Source organism: Dromiciops gliroides, chromosome 3 (assembly GCF_019393635.1).
Source record: "Dromiciops gliroides isolate mDroGli1 chromosome 3, mDroGli1.pri, whole genome shotgun sequence".
Lineage (NCBI taxonomy): Eukaryota > Metazoa > Chordata > Mammalia > Microbiotheria > Microbiotheriidae > Dromiciops > Dromiciops gliroides.
This window is the reverse complement of record NC_057863.1, coordinates 352,799,308-352,814,886: the sequence shown is the minus strand read 5'-3', so window position 1 is coordinate 352,814,886 and position 15,579 is coordinate 352,799,308. Positions and strand designations below refer to the sequence as shown.

The window sequence follows — 15,579 nt, the reverse complement described above, 5'->3', positions numbered from 1 at the left end:
GAACGGTAAAAGTATAGGCAAAGGGAGAGAAGGCTAGCTTTCTCTTCATTTAAATGAGAACATTACCCAGATACCATGAGATGCCACTCTTGAATTTTGGACCAGCCTGAAACCACTTATACCCCCTTGGGGATCCCCTCCAGGGGTCATTAGACCACATTTCAAAAACCAGTAATGCTTTTCTTATTCTTCCAGCCAAGATGCCAAAAGGAAAGAAAATCAAGTGGAAGAAGGTGACCCGAGAATGTGGCTGTGGTAAAGAAGCATGAGGCTGGAAAAGAGGCCAACCCTTTGTTTGAGAAGGGGCCGAAGAGCTTTGGTCAGGCATTGGTCAGGATGCCCAGACCAAAAGAGAATTCACCCACTTTGTCAAATGGCTTGCACAGTCAGCCTGCAGCATCAAGGCTCTCTCCATTAGAAGGGTTTGAAGGTTCCACCAGCAATTAACCAGGCTTCAGACCATCAGACAACTACTCAAATGATTAAACTGGTTCACAAGTACAGACCTGAAGGAAAGAAGGAAGAAAGGAAGGAAGGAAGGAAGGAAGGAAGGAAGGAAGGAAGGAAGGAAGGAAGGAAGGAAGGAAGGAAGGAAGGAAGGAAGGAAGGAAGGAAGGAAGGAAGGAAGGAAGGAAGGAAGGAAGGAAGGAAAGAAGGTTTGTTGCTGGTAGAAAACCATCTACTAAGAGACCACCTGTCCTCCAAGCTGGTGTCAACACTGTTATTATCCTGGTAGAAAACAAGGAAGCTAAAAAAAATTTAATTAAAAAAAAATTTTTTTTAAGAAAAAGAAAACAAGGAAGTTCAGTTGATGTGATGTACTCACCACTGAGCCAATGGTCTTCCTACCATCCTTGAGCTGAATAATGGTCATTCCCTACGTAATATAGATGTTAAGGCCACACTGGGTCTCTAAGTTCACTGAGAAAGGTGCCAGACAAACATTCACATGGGTTAAGCCTGAAGTTAAGAGAGTCCTGGTAACCCTGACAGAAGGCATCCAGGTGAATTATGACAGATAGGATGAAATGCAGCTAGGTTCAAAATTGATGGTTCATGTTGCCAAACTGGAAAAAATGAAGGAACTTGGAAGCAAACTGGGTGTAATGTTTAGGTGTGACTTTTCTCTTTTAAGAATAAACATTTTGGAGCAGCTAGGTGGTGCAGTGGATAAAGCACCTACCCTGGATTCAGGAGGACCTGAGTGCAAATCCAGCCTCAGACACCTGACACTAGCTGTGTGACCCTGGGCAAGTCACTTAACCCTCATTGCCCCACAAAAAAAACAAACAACATGACTAATATGGTAATATGTTTTGCATTGACTATACATGTATAACCTATATGGAACTGCTTGCCTTCTCAATGAGAGGGGTGGAAAGGAAAGGGGAGGGAGGAAGGGAAAGAATTTGGAATTCAAAGTTTTAAAAAACAAATATTGAGTTGTTCTTAACATGTAATTGAGGCAGGGCAGTCAGGTGGCACAGTGGATAAAGCACCGATCCTGGATTCAGGAGGACCTGAGTTCAAATCCAGCCTCAGACACTTGATACTTACTAGCTGTGTGACCCTGGGCAAGTCACTTAACCCTCACTGACCTCTCCCAAAAACCAAAACATGTAATTGAGTGGAAAAATAAAATACTAAACAAGGCAAAAAAATTTAAGCATAATAAATCCTCCTTTATTTTTATGGTACCCATAGAGTTTTTCTCTTCCATTTTGGTTAGATCAGTTCTTGCCCACTGGGGCTATTCCAGAGTTGTATTGTTAAGTGTTTAAAAACTGGCTCTCCCTTCCCGCCCCAAAAATATTGTAGGCACTTTTAAGTTTAATCTGCATTATTAACATTTTTCCATCATTTTCTCAAGGCTAGACAATCAACAAAACAAATTAAGCCCTGATTTGAAGCCTTTGCCTATTTCTGCTTTTTGGTTTTTTGTTTTTGTTTTTGCGAGGCAGTGGGGGTTAAGTGACTTGCCCAGGGTCACACAGCTAGTGTCAACCTTTGCCTATTTCTAAGGTATAAATGCTCACATGGGAAATTTAACAACCAGCTCTCCCAAATTGGTACTAGCTGGCTCCAGAACACCTCTGAGATGCTTTCTCCATTTCTACCCAGCCCAGGTCATAAGGCCGTCTATATACATTGGCAGAGTGGGAACAATCTCATGGATATTATTTCAGAGGGACCAGTCAGGACCTTGACCCACTGCCTGAAACTCCACCAGTATAGCCTCATTCCAGGCAAACTATATTATGCCTCAATAATAAAGGACCATATTTATAGTTCTTAGAAGTGGGCAGTACAAGTACCACTATCCCCATTTTACAGATGAAGAAACTGAAACTCAAAGAAATAGCGATTTGCTCAAGGCTACACGGCTCATAAGAGTCCAGAACCAATATTTGTTGGTACATGTGTATGTGTTCAATTTAACACATTCAATTTATTTTAAATAATTAATTAATTATTAGCCATTCGTTATTAACACATTAATAAAATGTGTTTTGAAACTGAGTCTCCCTATCTCAACCAGGCTGGCAGTCATTGGTCACTCATGGGCCTAATCCAGTACCCATCAGTGTTCTGTTCTGTTTTTCTGACCTGGACAGCTTTGCCTCTCTCTTCACAGTCTTTTTTTTTTTTTTAAGTGAGGCAATTGGGGTTAAGTGACTTGTCCAGGGTCACACAGCCAGTAAGTGTTAAGTGTCTGAGGCTGGATTTGAACTCAGGTACTCCTGACTCCAGGGCCGGTGCTCTATCCACTGCGCCACCTAGCTGCCCCTCTCTTCAAAGTTTTACTGGTCCTCTGTTTTGATGGCTCACCATACTGGTGTCCCAACTTGGCTTTCCACACTCCTGCTGCTCAGAACTCCTTTACTGAAGCCATCCACACCAGCTTCCGCCTCCCCAGCAGCAGGGACTATGGGCCTCCCAGGCCTAACATCTGACCCCAAGGTTCTTGATGCCAAGTCTAGTGCTTTTTCCACTACACTGCACTCACTGAATCGCAACTTCTTCTTCCTTCCCCCTTCCCCCTTCTGAAAGAATTGGTCACAGCCTTTTCCAAGAGTAGATTTGGAGAAAGGAGCTGGAAGAGGTTGGAAGCTGCCTGAGTAGATTGGCAGATGAAACACCACTGAGTCAGGGAAGGAAACAGAAAGGGAAGAAGGGGGTTTCAACCACTTCACAATTCCCACAAACTTGCCTGTGGGAGGAGAATGGGGCCTGGGTTTGCTGGAAGGTGGGGCTTGGTCCTCCTAGCGGAGGCCTGGGTTGAAGTGGGGGAAGAAGAGGTAGGGGACATCAGTAGGGGGATCCCTGATATAAACACGGTCTGAATTGGCTTCCAGTCCTTTGGTTCCCCAGGCTTATCAAAGGGCAATTAAGCTCCTTCTCGGTGACCCTGCACTAAGAATGCATTTGCCTTTCAAGTCTTTTTATGCCTGGAGCCTATTCTCCTCCCTTGTTTGGCTGCTAATTAGGCTTCCCCTAATTAGACTTTTACAGTCACCTGTAATTAGGCCCATGTTTAGTGCTTTTGAATTGGGCACTTTTAACCTACAGTCGCTCTTGTAATTAGGGGTGGAGTGCAGGTGTGTATGCATGGATGTCTGGGCAGTGGGGGGAAGGGCATTTGTTCATAGAGGTATATTCATGTGTGTGAGTGTGTGTGTGTGTGGGGGGGAAGTGACTAGGGGCCATCTCTTTCCTTTTCCTGTTGAGGCAAGAAGGCTGATTCTGAAATATACCATGTAGACTAATGGGAAGGTTCTTCCACAGAGAACTACTGATCTTCCTACATAAACCCAGAGACACTGCAGGCCCAAAGCCACTCTGATTCTCAGTGCCTCAGTTTCTTTTTGTGTGTGTGTGAGGCAATTGGGGTTAAGTGACTTGCCCAGGGTCACACAGCTAGTAAGTGTCAAATGTCTGAGGCTGGATTTGAACTCAGGTACTCCTGACTCTAGGGCTGGTGCTCTATCCACTGTGTCACCTAGCTGCCCTTGCCTCAGTTTCTTTAGCTGAAAAAATGAAGGAAGTTGGACTAGAAGATTGCTAAACTCCCTACCACTTCCAAATCCCATAAGCTCTATGAATCCCTGAAGTTATTTCAGCTGAACTTTCAGCATTAGTTGGAGAAAGGGAGGATCCCAAAGACTGTCTTATACTTTAGGTCCTGCAGCTAATTAATCTGTGTGACACTGCACAAATCACTGTCCTGACCTGAGCCTAGAACACAGTTGGTATCAAGAGAAGCTCAAAGTGCAAAGAGATCAAATAAGAAAAAGATCTTGTCTAGCTGGAAATATTAGGGAAGACTTCCAAGAGAAGCTGGAAAATCAATTGAGCTTTAAAATTATGACTGCAGATTTAAAAGGTGAAGACAGAGGCAGACAAGGAATTCCAGATCCTGACGTTGGGCAAGTCAAATCTCTGAGCCTCACGTGAAAATGAGGAAAATGGATGTTTTGTATCTCTTATACTTACTTCAGGGACACTGTGAGGATCTCAAATGAGGGGTTCAAACTAGATCATCACCAGGACTCTTCACTACTTCCTTTTTTTAAACCATAAAAGTATTTTGTTATTTTCCTGTTACATGTAAAGATAATTTTCAACATTTGTTTTCGTAAGATTTTTAGTTCCAAATTTTTCTCCCTCTATGCCTTTTCTCCCCCCTCCCCAAGACAGAAAGCAATCCAATATAGGTTATATATGTACAATCATACCAAACATATTTCTGCATTAGTCATGTTATGAAAGAAGAATCAGAACAAAAGGGAAAAACCTCAAAAAACAAAAAAACAGAAACAAAAGTAGAAACAGTGTAGTTCAATCTGCATTCAGAATCCACAGTTCTTTTTTCTGGATGTGGAGAACATTTTCCATCATGAGTTCTTTGGAACTGTTTTGGATCATTGCACTGCTGAGAAGAGCTAAGTCTTTCACAGTTGATCATCACATAATGTTGTTGTTACTGTGTACAACGTTCTCCAGGTTCTGCTCACTTCACTCAGCATCAGTCCACTTAAGTCTTTCCAGGTTTTTCTGAAATCTGCCTGCTCATCATTTCTTACAGCATAATAGCATTCCATTACATTCATATACCACAACTTGTTCAGCCATTCCCCAATGGATTAGCATTCCTTCAATTTCCAATTCTTTGCCACAACAAAGAGAGCTGCTATAAATATTTTTGTACAGGGATCCCACTTCTTCTTGAGGTATTCTACTCCATTTATAGATAATTCATTAAAGAAATTACAAATGGACTCTGCAGTGAGTGGAACTCATGGCATGACCTTGTGAATATAGTGCTGGTTTTGAAATCAGGAAGATCTAGTTTTGAATCCTGATTCAGACACTAAATTATCTGATCCCAGGGAAATCACTTACTGTTTCCAAATTTCAGTTTCCTCATCTGTAAAGTCAGGAGAATAGCACCAACCTTAATGGGTTGTTGTAAGGATCAAAATAAATCAATATATGTAAAACATTTCACAAACCTTAAAAAGTTCTATAATGTATATAAATGTCAATTATTATTTGCTTCCAGAATTTCTGTTCCTTGCCTTAATGATGATCTCTTAGCTCTAGTGACATCCTTATTAAATCTGTTTTCAAGTATCATTTTTTGGGAAGTGTTCACATGTGAAGGCAAAGTCTTGATCTTATGGAAGGATGGCTGAATGGGAAGTAGGGAGTCCTGGGTTTTAAGAGTAGTTCTATTGGGGCAGCTAGGTGGCGCAGTGGATAGAGCACCGGCCCTGGAGTCAGGAGTACCTGAGTTCAAATCCGGCCTCAGACACTTAACACTTACTAGCTGTGTGACCCTGGGCAAGTCACTTAACCCCAATTGCCTCACTAAAAAAAAAAAAAAGAGTAGTTCTATTATCTACTTCCTATATGTCCTAGATCAACTCACTGGACTCAGTTTCCCCTTCTGTGAAATAAGAGGGTAGAACTAGATGATTCCAAGTTTCCTGTAGTTCTGACATTCTGTGAGTTTATAGAAAAGGATAGGCAAGAAGTGTCCATAAAATGATTTCAAGCATTCATTATTCCAAGGAGAAAAAAAGTTGGTTTTCTCTCCATGTGAAGCTATTAATGCTATTTTATTGGCTTGGATCACTTCTGTTAGTAATAATCTTTTTAATTCTCTGGCAAAGTCTTCATATAAGACATAATCTAAAGTCCCATGTGTGGACCATTGATATACTTGTTTACCACAATAAATGGCCAGGGCTTCATGATTATTAAAACAAAACATTCCACAAGCCCCAGTTCTTGAAATTCTCTAATTTGAGTTTCATTACTTTGGCTTGGGTTAATTAGAGCTTTTATCCCATTTGAAAATAATAATGGGGGCAGCTAGGTGGCTCAGTGGATAGAGCACCGGCCCTGGATTCAGGAGTACCTGAGTTCAAATCCGGCCTCAGACACTTAACACTTACTAGCTGTGTGACCTTGGGCAAGTCACTTAACCCCAATTGCCTCACTAAAAAAAAAAAAAAGAAGAAGAAGAAGAAAATAATAATGGCTCGAATTTCAATAGCACTGAAAGCTTTATAACTTTAGGATCTAAAAAATGCTTTCTTTATTTCAGCACTGTTGTGCAGCTATAACCAAATCCATTTTATAGATGTAGAAACTGAGGATGAGAGGAGGTGATAACTTACTCATGGTCATAAAAGTTGGAGGTGGAATTGAAATTCAGGTCTACTAACTCCAGTACTATTTTCATTAACACACACTGCCTCTCTTTCAGAGCCAAAAATCATTCAACCAAATATTTAATAAATATGATGTACCTAGGAGTATGTTAGGCTCAGTCAGAGATACAAAAAGGAATAAGGCACAGAGGTTCTCACCCTTTTCGGGGAGCTCATAATCTCATCTGGGAGAGGAGATATTCACATTAGATTGTAAGCTCTTTGAGGGCAGGGTCTGTCTTTTGCCTCTTTTTGTATCCCCAGCACTTAACACAGTACCTGGTACATAGTAGGCATTTAATAAATGTTTATTGATTGATTGAAAAAAGATAAATACCTAATAAAGGGCAATATGTGGTTAAGTACTAAGGGTAGAGGACAGGCAATTAGTGTTTCAGAGGAGTTCAGAGAAGAGAGACCATTAAAGCCTTGGGTGGTCAGAAAAATCAGGACCAGGGTTTCAGACCTGAAGGATAGAGAGGATTGTGGACTGAATCTAATAAGATGAAATTAAATAGAGATAAGTATAAAATGTTACTGAGTTCAGCTTGTAAAGTCAATTTTTACAAGTACAAGTTGGGAAAGGTGTAAGTATATTGCAATTTACCTGGGGTAAAAAAAAACAACAAACTAGGGGTTTTAATGGTCTGAAAGTTCAATATGAATTTACATTGTGATAAAGCAGACAAAAATGCTATTTGGGGCTACACCGAGAGTGAGCCTTGAGTTCATGCCATATGGAAAATGGTTAAAGAAACTGGAATGTGGGGCAACTAGGTGGCCCAGTGGATAGAGCACTGGCCCTGGAGTCAGGAGTACCTGAGTTCAAATCTGGCCTCAGACACTTAACACTTACTAGCTGTGTGACCCTGGGCAAGTCACTTAACCCCAATAGCCTCAGTAAAAACAAAAAAACAACAAAAAACCAAAAAGACCAAAAAACCAAACCAAAACAAAACAAAACCACATGCTATTAAAAAAAAAAAAGAAACTGGAATGTGAAATCAAGAGAAGACACAGGAGAGCCATGGTGGCTATCTTTGTATTTGAAGGGGGAAAGGGATTAGATTTGTTTTTCTAGAAAGCACAACCAGGAGAGGCAGCAAGGTGGTTCAGTGGGTAGAGTTCTGGACCTGGAGTCAAGAAGAATCATCTTCCTGAGTTCAAATCTGGCCTTAGACACTTACTAGCTGTGTGACCCTGGGCAAGTCACCTAACTCTGATTGCCTCCCAAAAAAAGGAAGGAGAGGAAAGAAAGCGCAGCTAGGAACAATGGGTAGAAGTTGGAAAGAAGCAGATTTGAGTTTAGAAAATCTTCCTAACAATTAGAGCTATGCAGATGTGGATTGGGCGGTCTCCAGAGGTAGTGTCTCTTAGAGCAAGGACAGAATGCTTTGCGTAGGTGTGTTGCATTGAGGTTTCTTTTCCAGGTATGCATGTGACCAGCTGGCCTCTGAGGTCCCTTTCAATTCTGAGATTCTGTAAGGGAGAAAAGTATTCCATATGGAAAGGCTCTCAGGTGGGAATGTACTGAGCATACTGAGGACAGGGATTTGGGGGAGGAACATAAGGAGCAGAGCTAGATCAGAGGATTCATAATCAGAAGCAGAGTCATACAGAGAATGTAAGAGCAGGAAAGATCATAGAGATCCTAGAAGAATCCTTACAAGGCATCTAGTTCAGCCTCTTCTTCCTTCTTCTTCTTCTTCTTCTTCTTCTTCTTCTTCTTTGTTTTTTGGGGGGGAGGGCGGGGCAATGAGGGTTAAGTGACTTGCCCAGGGTCACACAGCTAGTAACTGTCAAGTGTCTGAGGCTGGATTTTGATATGGGGGGAAATGGGGTATGGGTTGGGGTTCTTAGGGATTCCTCTTTAAAGAATTACACCCTCTTGCACACAAAAAGTAGTTAGAATAAGGTGGTAGTTTATTTAGGAGCCAGGGAAGGGAAGGGTGGGGGGAGGGAAACCATGAAAGAAATCCTTAGACTTCTCATGGGGAGACAGGCACAAAGCACATGGCTCAGAGGTACCAAATCTCCTCGAACAGGAGACTGGAAGGTACTTTTATAGAGGACTGATGGGGGTGGACCATCTACCTGTGGAAAGTTCCTTTAGTGAAGGTAGACCATCCCCCACTGGTGGTAGCTGGGGGAATTGGGTGAGGGGTGGCTACGGATCCCTCTTCAGAACACAAAGGCCACAGCCACACCCAAATTTATCTCCCCAGGGTAAGGGAGACCAGAATGAAGGGTAGGAATCCCAAACTAGCTCAGTCCGATTTGGTTCAGCTTATCTCTCTAGGTGTTATCTGTCCTCTGGTTTAGTTTCTCTAGGAGAAGTTTCCTTGATGTGCCCCAGAGAACTTCTGGGGTGCTCTGCGCCCCATGACAATTTGAACTCAGGTCCCCCTGAATCCAGGGCCGGTGCTCTATCCACTGCACCAACTAGCTGCCCTCAGCCTCTTCATTTTACAGATGAGGAAGCAAAAGTGAAGTGAAAAGAGGAAAAAAACCTAAAGATTATCCAGTCCAACTCCTCATTATAGAGATTGGAAAATTCTATTTACCTGGGGTCCCGATATAGTGAAACTATATAATTTCTTTGTGTGTCTCCCTGGAATTTAGTATATAGTAAGTACCTAATAAGGTATAGCTAGGTGGTGCAGTGGATAGAGTGCCAGGCTTAGTCAGGAAGACCCATCCTCCTGAGTTCAAATCCTGACTCAGACACTTACTTGCTACCTATGTGACCCTGGGCTAGTCACTTCACCCTTTTTGCCTCTGTTTTCTCATCTGTAAAAGAGGATAAAGAAGGAAATGGCAAACCACTCCAGTATCATCATCATCTTCTTCTTCTTCTTCTTCTTCTTCTTCTTCTTTTGGTGGGGCAATGAGGGTTAAGTGACTTGCCCAAGGCCACACAGCTAGTAAGTGTCAAGTGTCTGAGGCCAGACTTGAACTCAGGTCTTCCTGAATCCAGGGCTGGTGCCTTTTCCACCGAGCCACCTAGCTGCCCCCTACTCCAGTATCTTTGCCAACAAAACCTCAAATAGGGTCAAGAATAGTTGGACAAGGGGGCAGCTAGGTGGCATGGTAGAAAAGTCACCAGCCCTGGATTCAGAAAGACCTGAGTTCAAATTTGACCTCAGACACTTGACACTTACTAGCTGTGTGATCCTGGGCAAGTCACTTAACCCTCATTGCCGAAGAAGAAGAAGAAGAAGAAGAAGAAGAAGAAGAAGAAGAAGAAGAAGAAGAAGAAGAAGAAGAAGAAGAAGAAGAAGAAGAATTGGACAAGAATAAAAACAACTGAACAACTAAAGGCATCTAATAAATGCTTGTTGTTGTTCAGTTTGCCCATAACTACACAAGGAGTTAGTGGCAAAGATAGGATTGGAATCCAGGTTTCCTGTGTCTCTGGCCAGTACTCTTTCATAGTTGTGACCTGCGGAGAGAGGGGCTGGCATTTCCCCATAGGTCATATATCCAATTAGACGGAGAATAGCACATTATGATTTGTCAGCCCTTTTCATTTGAGCATAGTTAAATTTGTCGGTTTCTTTCCTGAGGGAAGATTAGAGATGGGTGAGGAAGTAATTGAGTCCTAGGTACCTGAGGGGAGGATAGAGGGAAAAATTAGGGAAGCCACTGATTAAGAAAAAAGGTGAATCTCAGGGACTGAATAACAAATAATAATGATAACAATTAACAGATAGTGCTTTAAAGGTTTTCAAAGAGCTTTATATACATCTTCTCATTTGATCCCCAACCAAGTAGGTTCCACGGGTATTATTATCATTTAGCCAACAAGGAAACTGAGACTCAAAGAGACACTTGTCCATGGTTACACAGCCACTCAGCACCAGATACAGGATTTGAACACAGGTCTCTCCTGACTCCAAGTCCAGATGAATTTTGCCTACTTCACCATTTTTATTGGGATTGGGTTAGAAAATCTAGTCCAGGAAAGCCCTCTGTCATGGCCAGACACAGAGAGAAAAGCTCCCTGGCTAAAAAGGGTTGCCTGTGGTTTTAAAGGTCTGAACAAGAGATGACTCTGGGGGGCCACCTGGTGGTTTTTTCTGGCTCAAGCGGACAGAAAGCAACAGTAGCATGATCAGAGGAGGAAGACCACTTGCCTAGACTCCATGGAAAGGAAGGTGGTGTGAATTGAGAGGTCACATGTGTGACACAAAGTCAGGGTGGGTTTGGGGGCTGCAGCCTTTAAAGGGCATCTAGTGGTTTGGGTTTTTTTTTTTTCTGAACCTCCTTTTAAAATTTAATTCTTTAATTAGTCAGTCTACTGGCATTTATTAAGTACCTATTGTCCCAGTGCTAAGCCCTGGTGACACAAAGAAAGGCAAAAAACAGTCCCTGCCCTCAAGGAGTTCACAGTCTAATGGGGGAGACAGCCTACAATCAACTACATTCGAACAAAATATATGCAGGATAAATTGGGGTAGTCTCAGAGGGAAGGCACTAAGAAGTGGGACTTTAGCTGACATCTGACATCAATAAACATGAACATCAGGGCAGCTAGATGGCGCAGTGGATAAAGCACCGGCCCTGGATTCAGGAGTACCCGAGTTCAAATCCGACCTCAGACACTTTACACTTAACTAGCTGTGTGACCCTGGGCAAGTCACTTAACCCTCATTGGCCCACCAAAAAAAAAATAATAATAAACATGAACATTTCCTTGTAGAAAGAATTAAAAAGATTCTATGAAACCTTAAACTTCTGGGTATTAAAAATTATACTAGGAGAAGCTAGGTGGCCCAGTGGATAGAGCACCGGCCCTGAATTCAGGAGGACCTGAGTTCAAATCTGGCCGCAGACACTTGACACTTACTAGCTGTGTGACCCTGGGCAAGTCACTTAACCCTCGTTGCCCCGCCAAAAAAAAAAAATATACTAAATTTAACTCAGCAGAACAAAATTGCTCTATTTGTGTCTGTCCCCTTCTGGACTTCTGTTTGTATTCTGTGTATTTTTATAATGTCTTATTGAGGTCTTTTTCCTTTTCTTTCTTCTTTCCTTCCTTCCTTTTCCCTTCCCTCCCTCCCTTCCTTTCTTTCTCCTTTTTCTCCTTCCTTCCTTCCTTCCTCTCCTTTCTTGTACAAACAGAAGCAATGCATCCAAAATTAGAAGGAGGCAGTAAGCTGGGAAACAATTTTTATAGCCAGTACTTCTGATAAAGGGCTCATTTCTAAAATACATAGGGAACTAAATCAAATTTATAAGAATCCAAGTCATTCCCCAATTGAGAAATGGTCAAAGAATATGAACAGGCAGTTTTCTGATGAAGAAATCAAAGTTATCTATTGTCATATGAAAAAATGCTCTAAATCATTACTGATTAGAGAAATGAAAATTAAAGCAACTCTGAGGTACCACCTCACACCTATCAGATTGGCTAATATGACCAAAAAAAAAAGGAAAATAATAAATGTTGGAGAAGCTGTGGAAAAATTGGAACACTAATGCATCGTTGGTGGAGCTGTGAATTGATCCAACCATTCTGGAGAGCAATTTGGAACTATACCCAAAGGGTAAAGCTGTGCATACCCTTTGACCCAGCAATACCACTATTAGGTCTTTTACCCAAAGAGATCATAAAAAAGAGAAAAGGACCCACATGTACAAAAATATTTATAGCTGCTCTTTTTGTGGTGGCAAGGAATTGAAAATTGAGGGGTTGCCCATCAATTGGGGAATGGCTGAACAAGTTGTGGTATATGGATGTAATGGAATACTATTGTGCTGTAAGAAATGATGAGCAGATGGATTTCAGAGAAACTTGTAAGGATTTATGTGAACTGATGCTGAGTGAGATGAACAGAACCAGGAGAACATTATATACAGTATCATCAGCATTATGTGTTGATCAACCATGATAGACTTGATTCTTCTCAGCAATACACTGAACCAAGATAATTCCAAAGGACTCATGATGAAAAATGCCCTCCAAATCCAGAAGAAAAAAAAAGAACTGTTGAATCTGGATGCAGAATGAACCATACTATTTCTTTTGGTTTTGGTGCTGTTGTTTTTCTTTTTTGAGGTTTTTCCTTTTTGCTCTGATTCTTCTTTTGCAGCATGACTAATGCAGAAATATGTTTAATGTGATTGTACATATATAACCTATATCAGATTACTTGCTGTCTTGGGGAGGGGGAAGGGAGGGGAGTGAGGGAGAAAAATTTGGAACTAGAAATCTTATAAAAGCAAATGTTGAAAACTATCTATACATGTAACTGGAAAATAATAAAATACTTCTATAATTTAAATAAAAAGTTATTCCATCTTGAGCTCTATATGTCCTGCCAGTATGTTTCTCTGCCTAAGAGATACATGGTAGACATGCCCCGGGGATGGTGGACAAAGCAGGGAGAGCAGAAAAGAAATGACCTCCCCTTGACTTCATCAATCATGGAATTCTGGCAGATAAGGGAGGTAGAGGCAAGTACCCTACACACTCTAGAGCAAGGACAGCCCAGTTGTCCACAGATATGTTCATCTATTCTAGCAGACCCGGCCATCTAAGTGCAAACATCGTGGCAAAACCCCATCAGTGCCCCTTCCCCTACCATAGATTCACTTGAGATTATGTTGATGGTTTCATCATTATTTTTATAAGGGTAGACTGTGTTTCAGGGTTCAGAAAGCATCTTTGGAACAATTTGAATTGGAAGAAGATGTTGACAGGTAGCGAGGGAGGAAGAGATGTCAGAAAGTGTGCGTCAGAGAATCTTCAAAAGAAGAGGAAGTCAGGTGGGAAGAGCTGAATATAAGCAAAGAAACCTGGAAGCAGGGCCATTTCCATTTCCAAGAGTCATTTCCAGGAATCAGTCTCATGAATAATCACACAAGGTCTGTTCTGCCAGCAGCCATTTGTCACATTTATGCCAGGTGAGAGGTAAAGAACACTAGATGGTTCATTTGTATTCTGGTGGAGAGGAATATTAGCTGGCTGGTCATGTTTTGGCATCATCAAAAAGAGTGTTTATCAAGCACTTGTTGGCACTGTATAAAGGCAATTCCTGTGGATTAACATGGCCCTGTTCCTCTGAGACTGAGAACATTGCTTTGGACATGTGGTTAGTTGATGGCCACATCCCTGGGAAATACCACTGTGAGACAGGAAGGCAAACACAACCAGACACAACATGCTTGTCATATGCACATTCACATCAAATATATGATGTAACAAAGAGGTCCACTAGTCACAGGAGATCCAAATCCAGATCCAGCCTGTGTATCATGAAAGAAAGCTGAAGATTCTCCTTTGCTCCAATAAAAAAAAAAGACTTTCTGGAGAGAACCAATGACCTGGCAAGGGAGGAAGATGTCCCAAACATGTGCTGGCAATGTTCCATGTAGTCATCCAAGGGCCTATTTATCACCTCAGGGCTTATCTGCACTTCTACAACCACCCATGTGCCCATGTTGCACAATCATCTAAAATATCTCTACCCTCTGACACTCTACAGAGAACCCATTTAGGTTATCCCCCAAGGAGATCCATAGCAGCACTTGCTGCAAATGGAAATGAAAATCAAGAGGATGTGCATGGATAAGTTGTCATACAAGAATGTAAGGGAGGGAGCAGCTGGTTGGCACAGTGGATAAAGCACCGGCCCTGGATTCAGGAGGACCTGAGTTCAAATCTGACTTTAGACACTTGACACTTACTAGCTGTGCGACCTTGGGCAAGTCACTTAACCCTCATTGCCCTACCAAAAAAAAAAAAGAATGTAAGGGAATATGACTGTAAGAATATTTCTCATCTGTTCACTATTTGTTACAGAAACAATGAATATGATGGACATCAAGAAACATAGAATGACTTATCTGAATTGTTGCAAAGTGAAGTAAGCAGATCCAGGAAGACAATATGCGTGATGACTGCCCCCCTGGTGTAGGCCCTCATCACCTCACACATGGACTATTGCAATATCCTGCTAATTGATGTTTCTGCCACAAGTCTCTCCCCATTCTAATCCATCCACCACTCAGCTCTCAAAGTGATTTTTCTAAAGCACAAGTCTGACCATGTTGCCCCACTCTTCAGTAAACTCCAATGTCTTTCCATTACCTCTGGGATCAAATATTAAATCCTCTGGTTTCTAAAACCTTTCATAAATTGGCCCCTCCCAATCATTCCAGTTTTTTACCATATGCCCTGACACATACTCTGAGATCCAGCAACACTGGCCTCCTGCCTGACTATTTCTTGCAGGAGACACTCCAGCTTCTGACTGTGCATATCAGTGGATGCCCTCCGTGCCTGGAATGCTCTCTCCTCACCTCCACCTTCTGGTTTTCCTGGGCTTCTTAAAGTTTCAGTTAAAATTCCATCTTCTCCAAGAAGCTTTTTTTTTTTAAAGATCTCCCTTGGGGCAGCTGGGTGGCACAATGGATAAAGCACCAGCCCTGGATTCAAGAGGACCTGAGTTCAAATCCAACCTCAGAAACTTGACACTTACTAGCTGTGTAACCCTGGGCAAGTCACTTAACCTTCATTGCTCCGCCAAAAAAAAAAAATAATGCTTGTTGACAACTTTACTACAATGTAAATGGAAAAATAATAACAACAAAGTAATGAAAACTGAATGCTGTGAAATTATAATGGCCAAAGAATAGATATGAGAAAACATCTCCCCACCTTCTTTGCAAAGGTGAGGAACTAAGGTTATGAATCATTGCATATAATGTTATTCTTCTTTTAAGTGTTGATTACATTTGGCTCAATCTTTTTCTCTTTGTTAGCCTTTATTGTAAGGGATGGTTTTCTGGAAGAGGTTTTTATATCTAGATGATCTAAAACCAAAAGCTAGCAACAAATACCTTAAAATACTTT

General features: G+C 41.6%; 1 pseudogene; it reads left to right on the top strand.

Annotated features, from left to right (window-relative positions):
- Positions 1-200: 200 nt before the first annotated feature.
- Positions 201-2,954, top strand: LOC122747600 (annotated as a pseudogene).
- Positions 2,955-15,579: the final 12,625 nt, after the last annotated feature.